Raw genomic sequence first — 18,105 nt, 5'->3', positions numbered from 1 at the left:
AATTTACCCCCAAGGTAATTTTCTGCTCAGGTTTGGATTTCTTCATTCTCCAAACGTCCCCTCAAGCAGCCCAAAATAGGGAGCACCTAAAATATCTTGGCTGAGGTCCCCCTCCCCGGTCACCTGTGGGATGGGGTGTGATGATCCCATAGGTAGGCGGCTGTGAATTGAGGGAGTGCTGGACCTCGTGGTTCCTTCTCCTTTCCCTGATCCTCCTTTGTCCCTCCTCTTCCTCTTGCTCCCCCTCTTCCTCCCTCCTCCACTTCTTCCCTAACCCCATCTCCCGCTCAATCCCTCGTGCTATTTGAGCCATTCGGAACACAGTTCCACACCCAAACCTCCTGCCGTGCCCCGCGCCCTAAATGTGATAAACAGAGACCCTTTTGTTCGACTAAACATGCAGATATGATATCCTGTAATGTTATGTTCTGTAAAATCAAGATTGTTATTTACCCCTTACTTACTTACGATAGTTACTTACGTATGCATATTAACTGATGCTTGTATAGCTACTGACGTTTATCATGTCCTTGCTAAGATTCCTTGCATTCCAAAAAATTACTGAGCTAAGCCTTTACAGAGAACAGTGAAGAAAGGTTAAAGGAAGATAAGGTAAAGACCGAACGATCGGACCCCTAGACCGATGAAGGCGCATGCGCAGAAAGACCCGAGGAAGGACACGTCACCGGAGAGCCTGGAGAGCCGGACTGATTAAAAGGAGACACACGAAAAACGGAAGCACGGCCGCGGCAAAGCGGGATCGCTTCCCGGCTGTCCAGCGCTGTCTTTTGCTTATTGCTTGCTTGCTATAATTAATAAAACTTCCCTTTATTAAACTTTAACACTCTCTCGAGTGAATTTATAACAATTTGGTGCCCGTGACTCGGATGCAATCTGTAGGACGGATCGGCACTTCCGGGGGGCGCCCCGCTCTAAGGTTTAGCGGCCCGGGGGGGCCGGTTTCTGCCTCAATTGCACCGACGAACCTAAAATTAAAGCAATAAGCAAAAGGGAGACCGGTCGACCCCTTAAATTCTGTGCACAGAGTCCGGACGAAGACGCGGGACGTGGGACGCGTGAGTATAACGGGGATCCGTCTGGGCGGGGTCGGGATCCCGGAGTGTGGTGAGTGTGTGTGTGTCTGAGAAGGGAACCGGCAGCTGGATTCCCCGAGCAAGAGCGGTACGAACGAGGGGAAGCGAAAGGAATTGTGTGATTGAAGGCACTCCGGAAGAATGGGACAGGGGAAGAACAAGCCTCCTGTACCTGTTAAACTCCCACTGATACCTAAAGATAGTCCGTTGAGTTTTATACTAGATAATTGGAAACATTTCCCGGGGACAGAAAATAAAGATAGGGCAAAAATGATTTTGTGTAGTAATTATTGTGTAGTAATATAGAGAGGGAAAGAAATTTCAAAGAATGTATTTTGGCCTATATTTGGATCAACCGAAGAGTGGGTTAAACAAAAATTAAATTCCTGGGAACAAAGGATCCCCTTTAACCCAGAGGAAAGTGCTTATGCAAAGACCTGAGTAGAAAATCCACTAGGATTTTGATCTACTAAGATCCACTAGGACCAAGAAGTATTTAAATCTTCCTACCTTTGGTAGTTCTGTGAAGTCAATTTGAATATTTGCAAAGGGTCTTTTGCTAAGGGTCTCCCTCCATAAGGTAATTTTCAGAGATTTTTCCTATTTGTTTTTAAACATGGGAGGCAGCTTCTAGTAATTTGCTTAGCTAAGTTTTGAATACCTCATATACTTTGCTGCAAAATAATCTATTAACCCTTGTGCTCCCCAATGTGTTCTTTGATGTATTTTTCTAATACTCTTTGAGCTATGGCTTTTGGTAGTACTTCCCGGCCATCTGGGAGAGGCTATCTCCCCTCTGAGTTTTCTATTGCTCCTGTCTCTGGGAGTTTTGGCCTTTCTTCCTCAGTAAATCTACTTCTTAAGTCACTATTCTTATGTTCTAAAGTTTCTTCCTGTCCCTCCCTTTTTTTTTCTTTTATGACCATTGTTTGTAATGCCGCCTGTTTTGCCTCCTAATCAGCAGCATTATTTCCTCTACTCCTCAAGTCTATTCCCTTCTGGTGTCCTTTCAAATAAAACACTGCTAACCTCTTGGGCCTTCTCAGGGCCTTTAATACTGCAATTATAAGTTTTTGATGAACCAAATCTTTCCCTTGAGAGTTTATTAAACCTCTTTCTTCCCACAGTTTACCAAACATATGCACCACCCCATAACTATATCTGGAATCTGTATATATTGTCCCCTCCTTTCCTTCTAGTGATTTCAATGCCCTTAATGCTGCATACAATTCACAGGCTTGGGCTGACCAAGATTTGTCTAATGGACCTGATTCTAAAACTTGAATATCAGGTCCTCTTATTATAGCATAGCCTGTTTTCCTCTTTCCTTCTATCACTCTGGAGGACCCATCCACAAACAGCTTTTCTCCGCTTTCTAATTCCTCTTCTTCCAGATCAGGTCTAATTTTGGTTTGTTCCTCAATTGTAGTTATACAGTCATGTGTCAAAGATTTACTTTCAGGTTCTCCATACAAAAGGCAGCCGGGTTTTGTACAGTTGTGGTTTTTAATATTAAGTTTAGGGCTTCAGTTGGAATTCCTTCATGTTTTAAAAGTCTAGCATCTGAAATCCATTTTTCCGCTTTTTGTTGTAGCACACCCCGAATGTTATGAGGGGACATTATCTTCAAATTGCTATTAAAGGTGATTTTGCTAGCTTCTTCCACCAGTAAGGTACATCCTGCTACTACTTGTAAACAGGCTGGCCAGCCTTTACTCACAAGGTCTAAGATCTTTGATAAATACCCTATTAGCTTCTTCCTCCCTGCCCACTCCTGAGTTAGGACTCCAGAGGCGACCCTATTTTCTACATTTACAAACAAGTAAAAGGGTCTCTTTAAATCTGAGAGACTCAAGACAGGAGCATGAATTAAACTTTCTTGTAGTTCCCGGAATTTTTCTGTATCTTCTAAACTCCATTTTATTACTCCCTCCTGTGTCAATTTTTGATATAAAAATTATACTTTACTACTATAGTTTTCAATCCACTGTCTACGATACCCTGTTAACCCAAGATTTGACGTATCTGTCTTTTATTTTTAGGAATTAGTAGTGACAAAATTCCTTGTATTTTTTTCAGAGTCTATTTTTTTTCCCCTTTTCTAAAGTAATGGCCTAAATATTTTACTTCTTTTCCACAAATTGGAGCTTTGCCTTAGATACTTGCAATCCTTTTAAACCCAGGAAATTTAACGATTTAATACTCTCTCTCCTTACATCTTCCTCCTCTTTCCAGCTAAAAGCAAATCATCCACGTATTGTATCAGAGTCACTCCTGGGTCTGTCTGATAATCCTGTAGAATCTGTTCTAGTGCTTGTCCAGGCAAGTTGAGAGGTTCTGTAAATCCCTGGGGCAATAGTGTCCATCTCAATTGTTGTCTCCTCTCTGTGTCTGGATCTTCCCATTCAAATATAAAATAATTTCGACTAGTCTCATCAAGAGATGAGACCAAGGCCCAAAATGTATCCTTTAAATCTATAACACTGTACTATAGACTGTCAGGTCCCAATTTGCTTAATGATGTATACGAATTTTCTATTACAGGGAACCGTGCCACTGTACGTTTATTAAATTCTTATTAATTTCTCTTAAATCTTGTACCAAACGATAAGTCCCATCTGGCTTCTTTACTGGCAGTATGGGTGTGTTAAAAAGTGACATACATGGTTCTAATAGTCCCTTACTTAACAATCTATCTATTTCTGGTTTCAACCCTCTTCATCCCTCAAGTGACAAGAGATACTGTTTTATTCTAACTGAGATTTCTGAGTTTTTAATAGTGACCGAGAATGGAGTTATCTTCAACTGCCCTACACTCTCAGGTACAACCCGGAGAGTAAGCGCTGATAAGAAACTAGAAAGAAAATCCCTAACACCGAAGTGAAAAAAGCCGTACCAAGTGTTATTAACAACTGACTCTGTAGTTCGAACAGCTGAAAAGGAGTGGACACATGCCAGTCGTATAAAGAGACCTGTGAAGCCACAAAAGACTAATAACTGAGAAGTGGTTAGCCCGGCTGGGAACCTGAGACTTAAGATATCCCGAACAAAGTAACATCCAAGGACTATTAACCGGCTTAAAAACTTATAAAGAGTAAATTTCATAAAGATTTTTTATATAGAATATAAAATACCCCCATCTAGTAGTAAAGAAATATATAATAGAAGTGTTAAAATAGGCTGTACTTTATGTCAGAATTGTTATCTTTTTGTTTGTTTTAAATGTATAATATGTAAAGAACATTAGTGGACCCACTGTCATAGAGGCTACCCACTAAGAGGGGTGTGTAGATCCTGCTACACTGCCCAGAGAAAACTCACGGATTGGCCCTTAATAACTAGAATACGAGCAAAAAAAAAAAAATTTGAGACAAAATCAGAGGAGTGGTGGACTATTTATGCCAGAGGAGTTAACCCCTTGTATTATTACCATCCAAACGAACCTGCACCTTTTATAGTAAATATAGTAGCTGAGTTGTGCAGACAGTGTCTCCAGGAATTGAGGTGTAATACCCCTTTAGTAAAGCATAAAAGTTGAAAAAAATACATACAAAGAATTAATAAGAGAAGGAGTAATTTCCCTCCCGAAGAATACTCTTGCTGCCGAGAAGATGGTACACCCCGTGTCCCGTGGCAACCGGGTCGACGACGGGAGAGGCAGAGGAGTAATAAACTGTGGAAGGAAACACTCCAATATATATGGGACCAAGAGGTCATGGACCAGGAAATGGCACAAGAATGGAAATGATACAACCCAGCGAAATAATTTTTGGAAAATCAAAACTAACACTATACAAAAGAAAAGCCTCTATTATAGCAGGGGAAGCTAATGCTCATTAAAGAAGTTAATAACATTTACAATCTTAATTAGCACATTTAACATTTGTATAAGTAAAACTCACGAACCCTTTTAATTAGTCTTTAATCCAATAGGAAGACCAGGCTATTATTCAATCACAGATCACCTTTGGGGCCCCTAGTTTTCAAGTTACACTAGATTTTCTTATTAAGTAAAAGAATATTAATCGTATCCTGCCCAGACGTAAAGTACTATATATGTGCCCAGCTTCTAATCCAGGCAGAGAATATTGTAATTACCCTGGGGAATTTTACTATAAATATTGAGGCTGTGAAACAATTTCCATAGAGTAAAAAGTACAGAACCCAGATAAGTATTTAAAGGTTGAACAGAGTCCACATAGATGTATAAAGCCCTGGATAAGCCCCTCAAGGGAAGTAACATATACTGAAACTTGCAAATTTCATTACATCAATATTACACAGTCCCAAGACCCTGGGTGGTTATTAGGACGAACCTGGGGTCTCAGGGTATGGGAACCCAGAAAAGATCGGGGAGTGCACATTCTTATAAAGAAAGAGATGGTTCCACATGATTCGGGATCTGTTGGACCAAATCCAGTGGTGTGGGGAGCAGAAGACCCCAAAGTAAGAAATCAGAATAACCATTCAGAAAAATTAGAAAATAGCACACAAGTAACAACCACAGTAGAGACACCCCAAGAATATGGAAATGAAGTTCTTTGGAAAATATTGCAAGCTACCTTTAAAGTATTAAATGATTCACACCCAAATTTAACCAGAGAATGTTGGTTATGCTATAACATTAACCCACCCTTTTATGAGGCCATAGGTTCCATAGCAGAACCAAAAAGAGTAAACGGCACTAATCCTGCTGCCTGCTTATGGAAATCGGGAAGGGAAGACACTCCAGGAATAACATTATCTAGAGTCACTGGAAAAGGGAAATGTGTGGGAAATGTGCCCCCAGATAAGAAACATTTATGTCAAATAAAAATACAGATTGATGACCCTCGCAAGCCAGCTCAGTAGCTGATTCCAGCACCTAATACTAAATGGGTTTGTAACACTTTAAGAGTAACCCCATGTGTCTCTGTAACAGTCTTTAATGAAACCTATGAATTTTGTATACAAGTTATAATAGTTCCCCGAATTATTTATCATCCTGAAGAATATATGTATACACAATACCAAAACTCAGAACACGTTTCACGTTTGGTGAAACGAGAACCCCTCACAGTATTAACAATAGCCGTATTACTAACCATAAAAGGAGCTGGATTAGGAACAGGTGTAGCATCCTTAGTTAATCAATACCAGGGGCTTAAAGAGCTTAAAATTTCAGTAGATGAAAATTTAAGAAGAATTGATGAATCCATAAAAGACCTCACAGACTCCTTAGACTCACTGGTTGAAGTAGTCTTGCAAAATAGAAGAGGATTAAACTTATTATTTTTACAACAAGGGGGCCCGTGTACTACACTTAAAGAAGAGTGTTGTGTATATGTAAATAAAAGCGAGATAGTAAGAGAAACCATGGCCAAATCACAGAAAGAACAGGAAAAGAGAAAGAAAGAACAAATGCAACAGAGTTGGTACGAATCCTAGTTTAATTATTCTCCCTAGCAAACAACTTTACTATCTACTATAGCAGGACCACTAATTTTACTAATCTTAAGACTTACTTTTAGCCCTTGCATTCTTAATAAAGTTATTAACATTGTAAAAAGCAAGTTAGAAGCAGCTCACCTTAAATGAGGCAGAAACCGAAGATTATTTAGAACTAAGTAAAAAAGAATTGCAAAGATTTAGCGAACAAAAGTAGGGAATAGAAAAAGGGGGGATTGTGATAAACAGAGACCCTTTTGTTCGACTAAACATGCAGATATGATATCCTGTAATGTTATATTCTGTAAAATCAAGATTGTTACTTACCCCTTACTTACTTACGATAGTTACTTACGTATGCATAGTAACTGATGCTTGTATAGCTACTGACGTTTATCATGTCCTTGCTAAGATTCCTTGCATTCCAAAAAATTACTGAGCTAAGCCTTTACAGAGAACAGTGAAGAAAGGTTAAAGGAAGATAAAGTAAAGACCAAACGACCGAACCCCTAGACCGATGAAGGCGCATGTGCAGAAATACTCGAGGAAAGACACGTCACAGAAGAGCCCGGAGAGCCGGACTGATTAAAAGGAGACACACGGAAAACGGAAGCACGGCCGCGGTGAAGCGGGATCGCTTCCCGGCTGTCCAGCGCTGTCTTTTGCTTATTGCTTGCTTGCTATAATTAATAAAACTTCCCTTTATTAAACTTTAACACTCTCTCGAGTGTATTTATAACAATATTCACTAAATTGTACTATTTTATTAAATTGTATTCCTTCTATATCAAATTGCTATTCAATCCACTAAATTGTATTCTTTTATTAAATTGGATTCTTGTATTCAATTCACTAAATTGTATCATTTTTTTTCTTGTTATTAAACTGCTGTAAACTCAATAGACCTAGTTGTCCAAATTTAATTTATGACACTGCCCTTGGGTGAGTTACAGCCACAGCGAGAGGGAGGAGATGATCCCACCCATGGCTGCTGCTGGGTCCAGACATTTGCTGAGATAAAGCTGAGCCAGAGCTTCAGCATCTCTCCCAAAATCACAGAATCACAGAATGCCTTGGGGTGGAAGACACCTTAAATCTTAAGTGAACCTTATCATTCCATCAACTGCCATGGCAGGGACACCTTCCACTATCCCAGGCTGTTCCAAGCCCTTTCCAACCTGGCCTTGGACACTTCCAGGGATCCAGGGGCAGCCACAGCTTCTCTGGGCAAGCTCTGATCTCTGCCCAGGTGAGCAGGGACAGGAGCCGAGGGAACGGCTGGAGCTGGGCCAGGGCAGGGCTGGGCTGGAGATCAGCAAAAGCTTCTTCCCCCACAGGGGGCTGGGGCACTGCCCAGGCTCCCCAGGGAATGGGCACGGCCCCGAGGCTGCCGCAGCTCCAGGAGCCTTTGGCCAGCGCTGCCAGGGATGCACAGGCTGCGATTGTTGGGGTGTCTGTGCAGGGCCGGGGGCTGGACTCCATGATCCCAATGGGTCCCAGATCCCAGCTCAGCCCCTTGTGCAACTCTCACCCTTTGGCTCAGCCTTTGTGTCCCCTGGAGGCGCTGGCAGAGCTGATGGGGTGGGGCAGGAGCGGGGCAGCCCCAGCGTTCCCCTGGCAGTGACACCACAGCCGGGGCAGCCCCAGCGTTCCCCTGGCAGTGACACCACAGCCGGGGCAGCCCCAGCGTTCCCTCCCTGGAGATGCTCCAAGGGAAGCGTCCAGAGCCGCGTCCAGTCAGCGGAACTGAGCGGCCACTGAGCACCCCCGGCCTGGGCTGCTGTGGATTCCTCTGCAGACAGCTCGGGGAAGGTCCCCTTGGCCATCCCCACAGTGCCACAGACAAGTGTCACACACAGTTACAGAGCTCTGCCCAGAGCTGACAGAGGGATAATTATAAAAAAAAAACAACAAAAAAATCACCACGAAAAAGAGAGCTCCTACCTGGCAGAACTGTTCTACGTTTCAGTTGAGAAACCTGCATGCACACAAGACCTGGGGATGCAAAAAATGAGGCTTCATAGGCACATTTGCAGGAAAAACAGGTTTAGGACAGGCTATCAGCAGAACTCTTCTCAGCTGGGTGAAAAAGGCCCCTTTGGCAGCTGCAGGGCCATTGAAAATGCAGACCCTCAGGCTATGGGGGAGAAAAGGGCTCTGAATTCCCCTCCCCTGACACACAAACCCTGCTCCCAGGCTGCTCCCCACACAGGATTCTACTGGAGGACTGTGGAAAGCTGAGAGTTGGCTCTGGCTTCTCCACGTTCCATGTCCTAAAGTTGCCTGGGAGAAGAAATTTAGGGTCAACTCCACTGGCACAATCCCTCCTGGCCCAGGGCACAGCACCAGGAAGGTCTTTGCTCCTCCCTCGGCCCTCCCTGAGGAGGCTGGCAGGGCTTGCAGGTTTATGGCATTTGTCCTTGCTGCCCCTCACATCCCACTGCCCCACAAAGAGCCCCGAGCCACCCGTGAGGGACAGGCCCTGCTGTGCCAGGCCTGGGCTCAGGGCTTGGCCTTTCTGCTTCCTCCAACCCAGCCAGGGCTGGCTCAGCATTGCAGTTCCCTGTGCTGTGCCCCAAGCTCGCTCGGGCCCTGCTGGAAAGGGACCTGAGGTACCTCGATCCCCTCGGGCAGTGCATGGGAGAAAACAACAAACTTCTCAGGAGGATGGGAAACAAACTTTTACTTGCAAACTTTAGAGAATGAGGCACTTAAGAAATCTTAAAGAAAGATGGAATTACAGTGAATCACTTCACAAAACACTGACTGAACAAACACTAACCCATCAAAATTGTCCAGATTTGGAGAAGAGGAAGTCAGGAGAAGAGAGAGAGGGACAGAGATCCACAGTCAGCCTTGGATCCAGCGCCATCTCAGCTGCTGTGAGCTCCAGGGCCGTGGCACATGTCAGTGTCACACCCGTGTCACAGCCTCACCTGCTCTGCTCCCTCTCCCAGCTGGGGTTTTTGGGGTGACAGGGGCTTGGCAGCCACTTTGGGGCTGGAGCAGAGGCTGCAGTGGCTGGGCTGGGGCAGTGACCGCCCCACCTAGGCAGAACTTGCTCTGCCCCCCAAACACACCCTGGAGATGTCTGGGGCCGTTCATCATTTCTCTGCTCTCCAGCACCGAGGCAACGCACTCTGGCTACAGCTCTGAGCTCGTGCCCATGGCAACCAGCCCTGGCAATGGGGCTCCATGGAGCTGCTCTCAGGAACACCCCAAGAGCTGGGGAGTGCCCCAAAACCACCTCAGAAATGTGAGATACCCAAAATCTCTTCAGGAATGTGGAATATCCAAAACCTCACTCAGTAATGGACACACCCTCCCTTCATCATCCCCAAAATTTGGCTGTCTCATTGCACACCCAACCCCATATCCCCAGTCCCAACCCATCCCATCACTGCTGGACATCAAGACCCCCTTCCCAAGCCTGATTTCCCCCATTTCACACCTCCCAAACTCCATCCCAACCATCCTGCCCCACCCAATGCCCATCTCACCCCTCCTGATTTACATCCCACTTCACCCAGTCGCCTTCCAACCCCATTCCACCTGATGCCTTCAGAAGGCTGACCTAGAACAGAGGCTGGACCAAGTTAAGAATAAAGTTTATTAAAAGGCCTTAAAGGAATGACCTTGGGCAGTACAAGAGCCTGGAAAGGGCTACACCCAAAATGGAGCAAAAAATAGTCAAAAAAACCACCAAAACCAACTCATCACGAGGTCTCACATTTTTAGAAGTTCAGGTCCATCTGCAGATTTGGGTTCATTGTCCAGTTACAGCTTCAGATGATGAAGTCCCATCCTTCTTGTTTTCTCTCTTCAGTCCAACCCTTGTTTAAACTTTTGGGCCTGAAACTTGTGATAATTGTCCTTGGTATCAAGCTAGAAAAGGAATTGTTTTGTCTACCTACTCTGTGAAGAGAGCTCACAAACACTTAACAGGAAGTTCAAAAATAAAAACCTAGGCAGCACAGAATATGAAAGACATGAAAGCTAAAACTTGAGGCATCACACTCTGAGGGGCTGTGGACTCCAATAGTTTTGAGTGTGACTGCAGTTTTCAGTGGCATTGAGTGGTTTTGAGATCACAGTTCAAACTCTCGTTGCTTTGAGTGCCAAAAAATGGAGAAAACTCCACCAAATAGCTCCACAACACCCAAGCATTTCCATGAATACCAGATAACCTTGAAGCACTAGTAAAATGTGAGGCTCTAGATGCCTTTGATGAATTTGTAGACTTTTACCTAAATTTTGTCTGTTTTAAAGGGATGAAGATGAATCAAAAGATAATCAGAACAAAATAAAATGACAACCAGCTCAGTGTGTTCCCAATGCAGATCACTGGGAACGTGGGTCATCAGGGCTCCGCGCAGGACCGCGTGGGTCCTCTGATGGGGGATGGAGCTGGAGCAGTGCACAAAGCTCTTCCTGCACTTGGGGCACTCGCAGGGCTTCCCTTACTGGTGCCTCTGTTGGTGTTTGGCCAGGTGAGAGCTCTGGGTGAAGCTCTTTTCACACTGGGGACACTCGTAGGGCCTCTCCCCAGTGTGGATGCGCCGGTGCCTGATGAGGTTGGAGTTGTGCTTGAAGCCCTTCCTGCAGTCAGGGCAGCGGAAGGGTCTCTCATCCGTGTGAATCCGCTGGTGCTGGAGGAGATGGGAGCTGGTCTGAAACCTCTTTCCACACTTGGGACACTCATAGGGCCTCTCCCCTGTGTGAATCATCTGGTGGATGGTCAGTTTTGATCTCTGGTTGAAGGTCATCCCACATTCCCCACATTCATAGGGCCGTTGCCCAGTGTGAGTCCTCTGGTGGAAGATCAGGCTGGAGCTCCAGGTGAAGCTCTTCCCACATTCCCCACACTCGTAGGGCCTCTCCCCAGTGTGGATGCGCCGGTGGGTGATGAGGGAGGAGTTGTACTTGAAGCCCTCCCCACAGTCAGGGCAGCGGAAGGGCCTCTCATCCGTGTGAATCCGCTGGTGCAGGAGGAGATTGGAGCTGCTGTGAAACCTCTTCCCACACTCAGGACACTCGTAGGGCCTCTCCCCAGTGTGGATGTGCTGGTGGGTGATGAGTTGGGAGCTGAAGCTGAAGCCCTTCCCACATTCCCCACACTCGTAGGGCCATTCCCCAGTGTGGATCATCTGGTGGCGGATCAGTTTGGTGCTCCGGCTGAAGCTCTTCCCACACTCCAAGCACTTGTAGGGCTTCTCCCCATCCTGAACCTGCTCATGGACCACCAGCTCAGAGCCCCGGTTGGATCTCTGGCCGCCTTCCCGGCACAGGGTGGGTCTTTCCTCCTCAGAGCACCCTGGGATGGGTGAGGAACTGCTCCTCCTGTGGGATCTCTGAAGCTTTTCCTTCCTGTTGGATTCCTGCACTGTAGAGCCGCTCAAAACGGCCTCTTCCACGAGGTTCTGATGTGGGGATTTGTCCTCCCTGGTCTCCATCCTCAGCTCCTTGTCTGGGGGAGGAAGGACAAGGAGAGGATGGGATTTGCCTCCGTGCCAGAGGGAAGGGGAAGGAGATCCCCCCCAGTGTCCCCGGCAGGACGGCGTCGGCAGCGGGGTTGTCCTGCAGCCGGGGGCCATGCTGGGCTGGGAGATGGAGCAGGAGAGAGGGGGAAAGGGGCACTGACTTCCTCCTCACCTGCCTGGGTGTCCTGGGGTATCTTCCTCTTCCTCACAGCCTTCCTCTCCATCTGGACAAGGTTTGGGAATGGGAAATCCTGGTTTGGGGAAAAATACAATTCATGAGCACATTGGATTAGGGGGTTCCTCCTGCCCACGTCCATCTCTAGAAATTCCAAGCTATCCATAAAAACCTCCCAAACACCAAGATTCAGCCGTGAAAATTCCTCCCAGGAGTTCCCCATCTCTGGTCTCTCCCCTTTGGTGTTCAGGGGTTCCCCCCCGTCCCAGCTGCTGGGGGTCACGCTTGTATTGGTGTTCCCCTGTCTACTCAATCCCTGTCCTCCCCAGGCTGCTGGGAGTGCCAGGAATCTGAAAAGTTCCCCTCATTTCCATCTCCCCACTTAGGGATGCTGGGACCCCCCAGTGTCGCCCCAAGGGGCATTTTCTGCTCAGCTTTGCAGTCCTGAATTCTTAAATATCCCCCCCAAAAAAACCCAACCCAGGGACCCCCCAGGAGATCTGGGCTGAGCTCCCCCTCTCGGGGCACCTGTGGGATGGGGGGTGATGATCCCACAGGTGGGGGACTGTAAATTCAGGGAGTTCTTGACCTCTTGGTTCCTTCTCCTTTCCCTGATCCTCCTTTGTCCCTCCTCTTCCTGTTGAAGTGCATTTAAAAAACTATGGTCTGTCCCAAGGGAAGAACTCACCCTTGGTGTTGTATAAGGTTTGTCCCTACCTAACCTCCCTTTTCTTTTCCCTATCCCATTGGCTGTAACCCCCCTGTATCCCCTGGCCACCCCCTCCCCCAAGTTTAAGAGAGCACCCGAGGAATCTCAGCCTCTTTCTTGCCCCGGGTGATCCACATACAATAAACCCAGGACCACGCCTCGTAAGTCTGAGCCTTCTTTGTCTAAAATACCTTAGGTCCATGTTGGATATATTTTGAGACCCCTTCCCGCCCGTGTTCTGTGAAGGGCCGACACATCCCCATGGGGGACAAGAATGAAGGGGTTTGTGGAGTATTTACAACATCTTCCTCCCTCTCCTCCCCTTCCATCCCTCCTCCTTCTCCTCCCTAACGCCAGCTCCATCTCCTGCTTCCATCCCTTCTCTCTCTCCTTCTTCATCCCTCCTCTTCCATCCCTCCTCCTCCTCCCCCAGGAGCAGTGACACCCTCGGTGCCCCGTTCCCAAACCCCTCACAGCCCACGGCAGGAGCGGGGATGGAGCCGGGACAGGTCGGGATGGGCAGCGCGGGGCTCTCCGCTGCTCCCACCCGCTGGGGACGGGGGGAACCCGGCCTGGGGAAAAGGAGAGGGAAACTGGGAAAATTGGGGGCTGCAGATCCAACCTGGGGCTGGCTGGGGACCCTGGCTGGGGACTGCCAGGCCTTGGGGCTGCTCTGGGGAGATGCGGGAGGGGGGAACACGGAGAGGGCTGGGGGATGCCAGGAGTGGCAGCACTGGCAGGGACTGGTTTGTACTGGGATCATCCTGGCAGTGGCTGAGATTCTACTGAGGGTGTACTGACATCATATTGGGATCATACTGGGATCATACTGGCAGTGAGTAGGAGCCTGCAGGGGGCAACTGAGACCAGGTTGTGAGGAACTGGGAATATGCCCTGCGCTCCCCAGAACCCCGGGATCGCCCCCCATATGTCCCATAAGTCTCCTCCAAACCCTCCAGGATCCCCGAGTGCCCCCTCAGCGCCCGTTCGGGACCCCCCAAAGCGTCCCTGGATCCCTGAATGCTCCCGACCCCACAGATTTCCCTTCCAGCCACTGCTGGGAATTCATCTCCCATCATCCCACAACACAGTTCCGCGCCCAAACCTCCTGCCGTGCCCCGCGCCCTAAAGAGCCCGGTTACAGCTCCCCAGGTTCCCCCCAAGTGCTCCCGAGCCGTATACATTCGCCCCGATCACCTGCAGCCACGGCTCGGACGCAAAAGTTTTCTCCAAGCGCTTCCCCACACCGCCAAACGCGCCTTCTGAGCCACTTCCGGGACTACAGCTCCCATCATGCTCCGCGGCGCCCATAGAGCGCTATTCCAGCCGGGACTCCATCTCCCGTCATGCCCCGCGCCTCACCGGAACCCATTGGAGCTGCGCCTTCAACTCCCGTGATGCTCCGCGGCCACATTAAACCATATTATACCGGCGCCTACAACTCCCATCATCCCCCGCGGCCCATAGATTCCCTGTTACAGCCCCCCAAGTGCCCGCCCGGACCCCGAAGGGCCCCCAGATTCCCCTCCCTGACCTCCAAGCGCCCCCCTGGACCCCCAAGTGCTCCCACGCACCCCGAATTGTCCCACAGAATCCCTAAGTGCCCCTCCAAGTGCCCACCCGGCTCCCCCAAGTGTCCTCCAGACCCCCAGGTTCTCTCTAAATTCCCTCCCCAGACCCAAAACTGCCCCAAATGTTCCCCAGAAAAGTCTCCATGGACCCCAAAGTGGCCCCTTTTACCCTGTCTGAGAAAATTATAAAAAAATATGCTCAAAAGACTAAAAATAGGTGTAATTAGCAAAAGAGGGAGAAATAGTGATCAATTAATGAAGGGAATTGTAGTACTTTGAACCAAGGACCGATAATGTTTTTAGTTGCTAAAATTGTATCAATTCTTTCATATAAATATAAAAATTAGGTTATAAAAATGAAGAATAATATTATTGTAAAAATTAAAATTTTATTTTTATTGATTAATTAGATTTTAATGATAATCAAAAATTGATAAATGTTCTCAATATTTTGGGATGTCAGTCCCAGGTGGGCGATGTCAGACATGCTGAGGCTTGGGGTGAGGAGCAGGTTGTCCAAACAGGGGCAGCCCACAAGGGGCTCATTCTTCTCTGTGACCAGACCTCCTCAGGAGACATTCAGCATCAGGATTGTAAAGAGGAAATCGTGACCTCCTGATCAGTACAGAAGGATGTTTTACAGTTTGAACAGTAGAATGTTGTCACCGTAAGGGGCCTTCTTTGTTAATATACCTCATGTTGTGTCATGTTTGTTAAATACCAATGTTGTTGTACCAGCCTTCCTTGTTAAAATATTGTTATAAATGAAATTAGAATTTTGACAACTAGGTCCCTTGGCTTAATGGCAGTTTAATTAAAAATGAATACAATTTACTAAACTGAAGAGTAATGTGGTATAAAAGAATACAGTTTAGTAAAATAATACTGTTTAATAAAAATTAAAATTTATATATATAATCTGCTAGTAATTAAGTATGATTAAAGCATAAGCAAAACCGACCAGGGTACAAAGGCTTCCCACACTGCCTCACATTCAAAACAAAGCACTTCAAGCTAAACTTATATACTGTATGCTTTTACATATTCTTTAATGTTTCCTGTAAGTTTCCTCCTATTTCCAATTTTTCTGACTTTATGTCACTTTTCTTCACGGCGCATGCCTCACTTGTTGTTAGGAGGTCTTCAGTCTTCTTTTGGTGGTCTTTTGGCAAAGGCTTCTCCTCTTCTTCATTGTCCTTCGGATAATCTTACAAGTTTGCGTGTGTGTACTAAGCCTTGTGTTATGTTAGTCTACTAATTAGCCTTATGTTTACCAAGCTTTAGGCCCAATGCCTAAATTTGTTCTAATTTTGGTCCATCTCAAGGCCATTTTGGTCTTGAGACACCATTTATCTTCTAAACTACATCCTGTACCTTAATTTTGACATGTAACATCTGCAAAGGGGTACATCTGCTTTGTAACACTTATTCTTGATTGTTTCTAATAATAACTTTAATAAAAGTTACAATTTAGTTAGCACGAATCAATTCCATTTATTACAACTGCAAATACCCCTTATGCACCTTTTTATTGGTTTCCATGCCAATGGCCTTGCTTTCCTCCTTGCTATGGATAAACTTGTATTTTCTCAATTTCTTCTTTTGCTAACTCAATTGTTTGGCCTGCAGACCAATTGTTAAGCCCATCCACATTCACCTCTTAGTCTTCAGAGGGAAACTTTGAGCACAGTGAGAATCTCCCAGTGTGCAGGAGGGTCCCTGCGTGCCAGCTGCAGCTGGGGCCTCAGCCACCTCCTCTCTCAACAGGTTCCTCTCTGCAGCTTCACAGGAAAGGCCAAACACCTCCCTCAGGGACACCTGCACCACACATTTCACATCTCCATGCCCATACGTGATGTCCCTGTCACAGCTGCATTACCAGCTTGCTGCTGTGCAGATGCTGCCACCAGCCAAAGCAAGGCCCTGTGTCCCTGAAGGGACCCGCCCTGCTCTGTGGCCTGGACTGAAGGTGGGTCCCTCCTGCCAGGGCAGGGCCCAGCACAGCTCTTCTGTTCCAATAAAGAGATGGAGCTCTCACCCCAGTGTCTGGCTGGTACCACCAGCAAAGCCCACACAGCACCAGCTCTGGCTGAGCTCCATGTCCAGGAGCAGGCAGGGCTGACCATGGTGTGGGCAGGCAGGAGCCAGGCAGGGGCTGCTGTGACCAGCGGCAGGGCACTGAGGGGCTGGGGGAGTCCGTGTTGAGCATCCCTGGGATGAGGGCACATTTCTTTCAGTGGCATCACCTGGGCCTGGACCTCCTCCAGTGCCATGCCCAGGAAAAGAGGCAACCATCAAGAGCATCTCCTGGGACACTGCCTGACCAGCAATGTCAGCAGGCAAAACCAAGGTTTTGTTTATCAATGACCCTTTGATGAAGTCAAAGATTTACAATCAGTCCCGTACAGATTGGAGTACAGATGGGAGTACATTCAGGGGGTACAGCCAAGGCCATGAGGTCACAGCAGTCTCTGGGGTGACAGCAGGCTGAGGTGACAGCAGGCTCTGAGGTCACAGAGGTCCCAGAGCCCCGTGGTTGCACAGCACCACAAGGACCGAGCAGTCAGTCCTTGACCACGACTGTTGTGGCAGCAGCGGCGGCGGCAGCAGCGGTGCTGACATTGGGACAGCGGTGTCAGGACAGTGGTGGCAGCAAGAGCTGCAGGACTGGCAGTGGGCAAGGCACCATGGCCTTTGCTCTGCGCCTCCTCCTCCTGCTCCTCCTGGCAGTGGCCCTGCCTGACAGGGCTGCCCAGGCTGCTCCATGGCGAGCAGGGCGAGCAGGTGAGCCGGCGGCCTCGGTCCCCTTTCCCGGGACAGTGCTCCCTTCTCTCTGGGAAGCGCTGGGGATGGTTTTCCCCAGGGCTTTAGGGAGGGTTTACTCTATGTGAGGGAGAGAGGCCTCAGGGGCCCTGGGCTGGTCCTGCTGCCCCTCCAGAGATGTTGCACAGGGCCTGCAAAGAGGGTGGAGAGTGACCAGAGCCAGCCCAGAGCTCCCCAGGCCCCTCTGCAGCTTTGGCCATGTCCATTGACATCTGGCTCCCACAGCCTTACCCAACCACCTTGCAGTGCCCAGTTCCCTAAGGCAGAAGGGGGTCCCAGCACACCATGGAATGATTCTGATCTGTGCTCCCTTCCAGATGAGGGTGGTAGGAAGGCTTCTCCAGCAGCTTGGCTTCATGATGATTTTCTGCCTCTGGAGCCCCATGCAGGTATGTTCTCACTGTCCCAACAAGGAATAATCATTGACAACCTGGCAGGAACCAAGTGACAGAAGCTTCTGTGGCTGTTGAGTTACAGGTGTGTCTGCAGCAAGGACATTTCAAGCTCCTTTTCTGGTTGCTGCACGCAAGCCCAGCTCCCATCACAGGGGTGAGTGGTGTGTCCCTGCTGATCCCACAGGCTGAGGCCTGGTTCTGTGGGATCCATTCATCTGAAATGGAAATACTTTCTGTTAAGGTTCTCCTAGAGGGAGGAACAAACCTATAGGAGACAAGATGCTGAGTGATCTGGATAGACGCCATGGTGGGTCCATGTCCCTCAGCCTTCTCCTGAGACTCAGCAGCCGGGGGATTTCTCTGGACATGCCATGCCCTGCACCATGGGAAGGGATCCATGGCAGCCTCGCTGCCCTGCTGCTGCTTTCAAG

General features: G+C 47.8%; 1 pseudogene; it reads right to left on the bottom strand.

The window, feature by feature from the left end:
- LOC131586342 (uncharacterized) overlaps positions 1-18,105 on the bottom strand; it is a 448,419-nt pseudogene that overhangs the window by 12,813 nt on the left and 417,501 nt on the right.

The sequence above is a fragment of the Poecile atricapillus genome, chromosome 19, assembly GCF_030490865.1.
Source record: "Poecile atricapillus isolate bPoeAtr1 chromosome 19, bPoeAtr1.hap1, whole genome shotgun sequence".
Lineage (NCBI taxonomy): Eukaryota > Metazoa > Chordata > Aves > Passeriformes > Paridae > Poecile > Poecile atricapillus.
The sequence above is the reverse complement of the archived record's forward strand: the minus strand, read 5'-3'. Positions and strand labels throughout refer to the sequence as shown.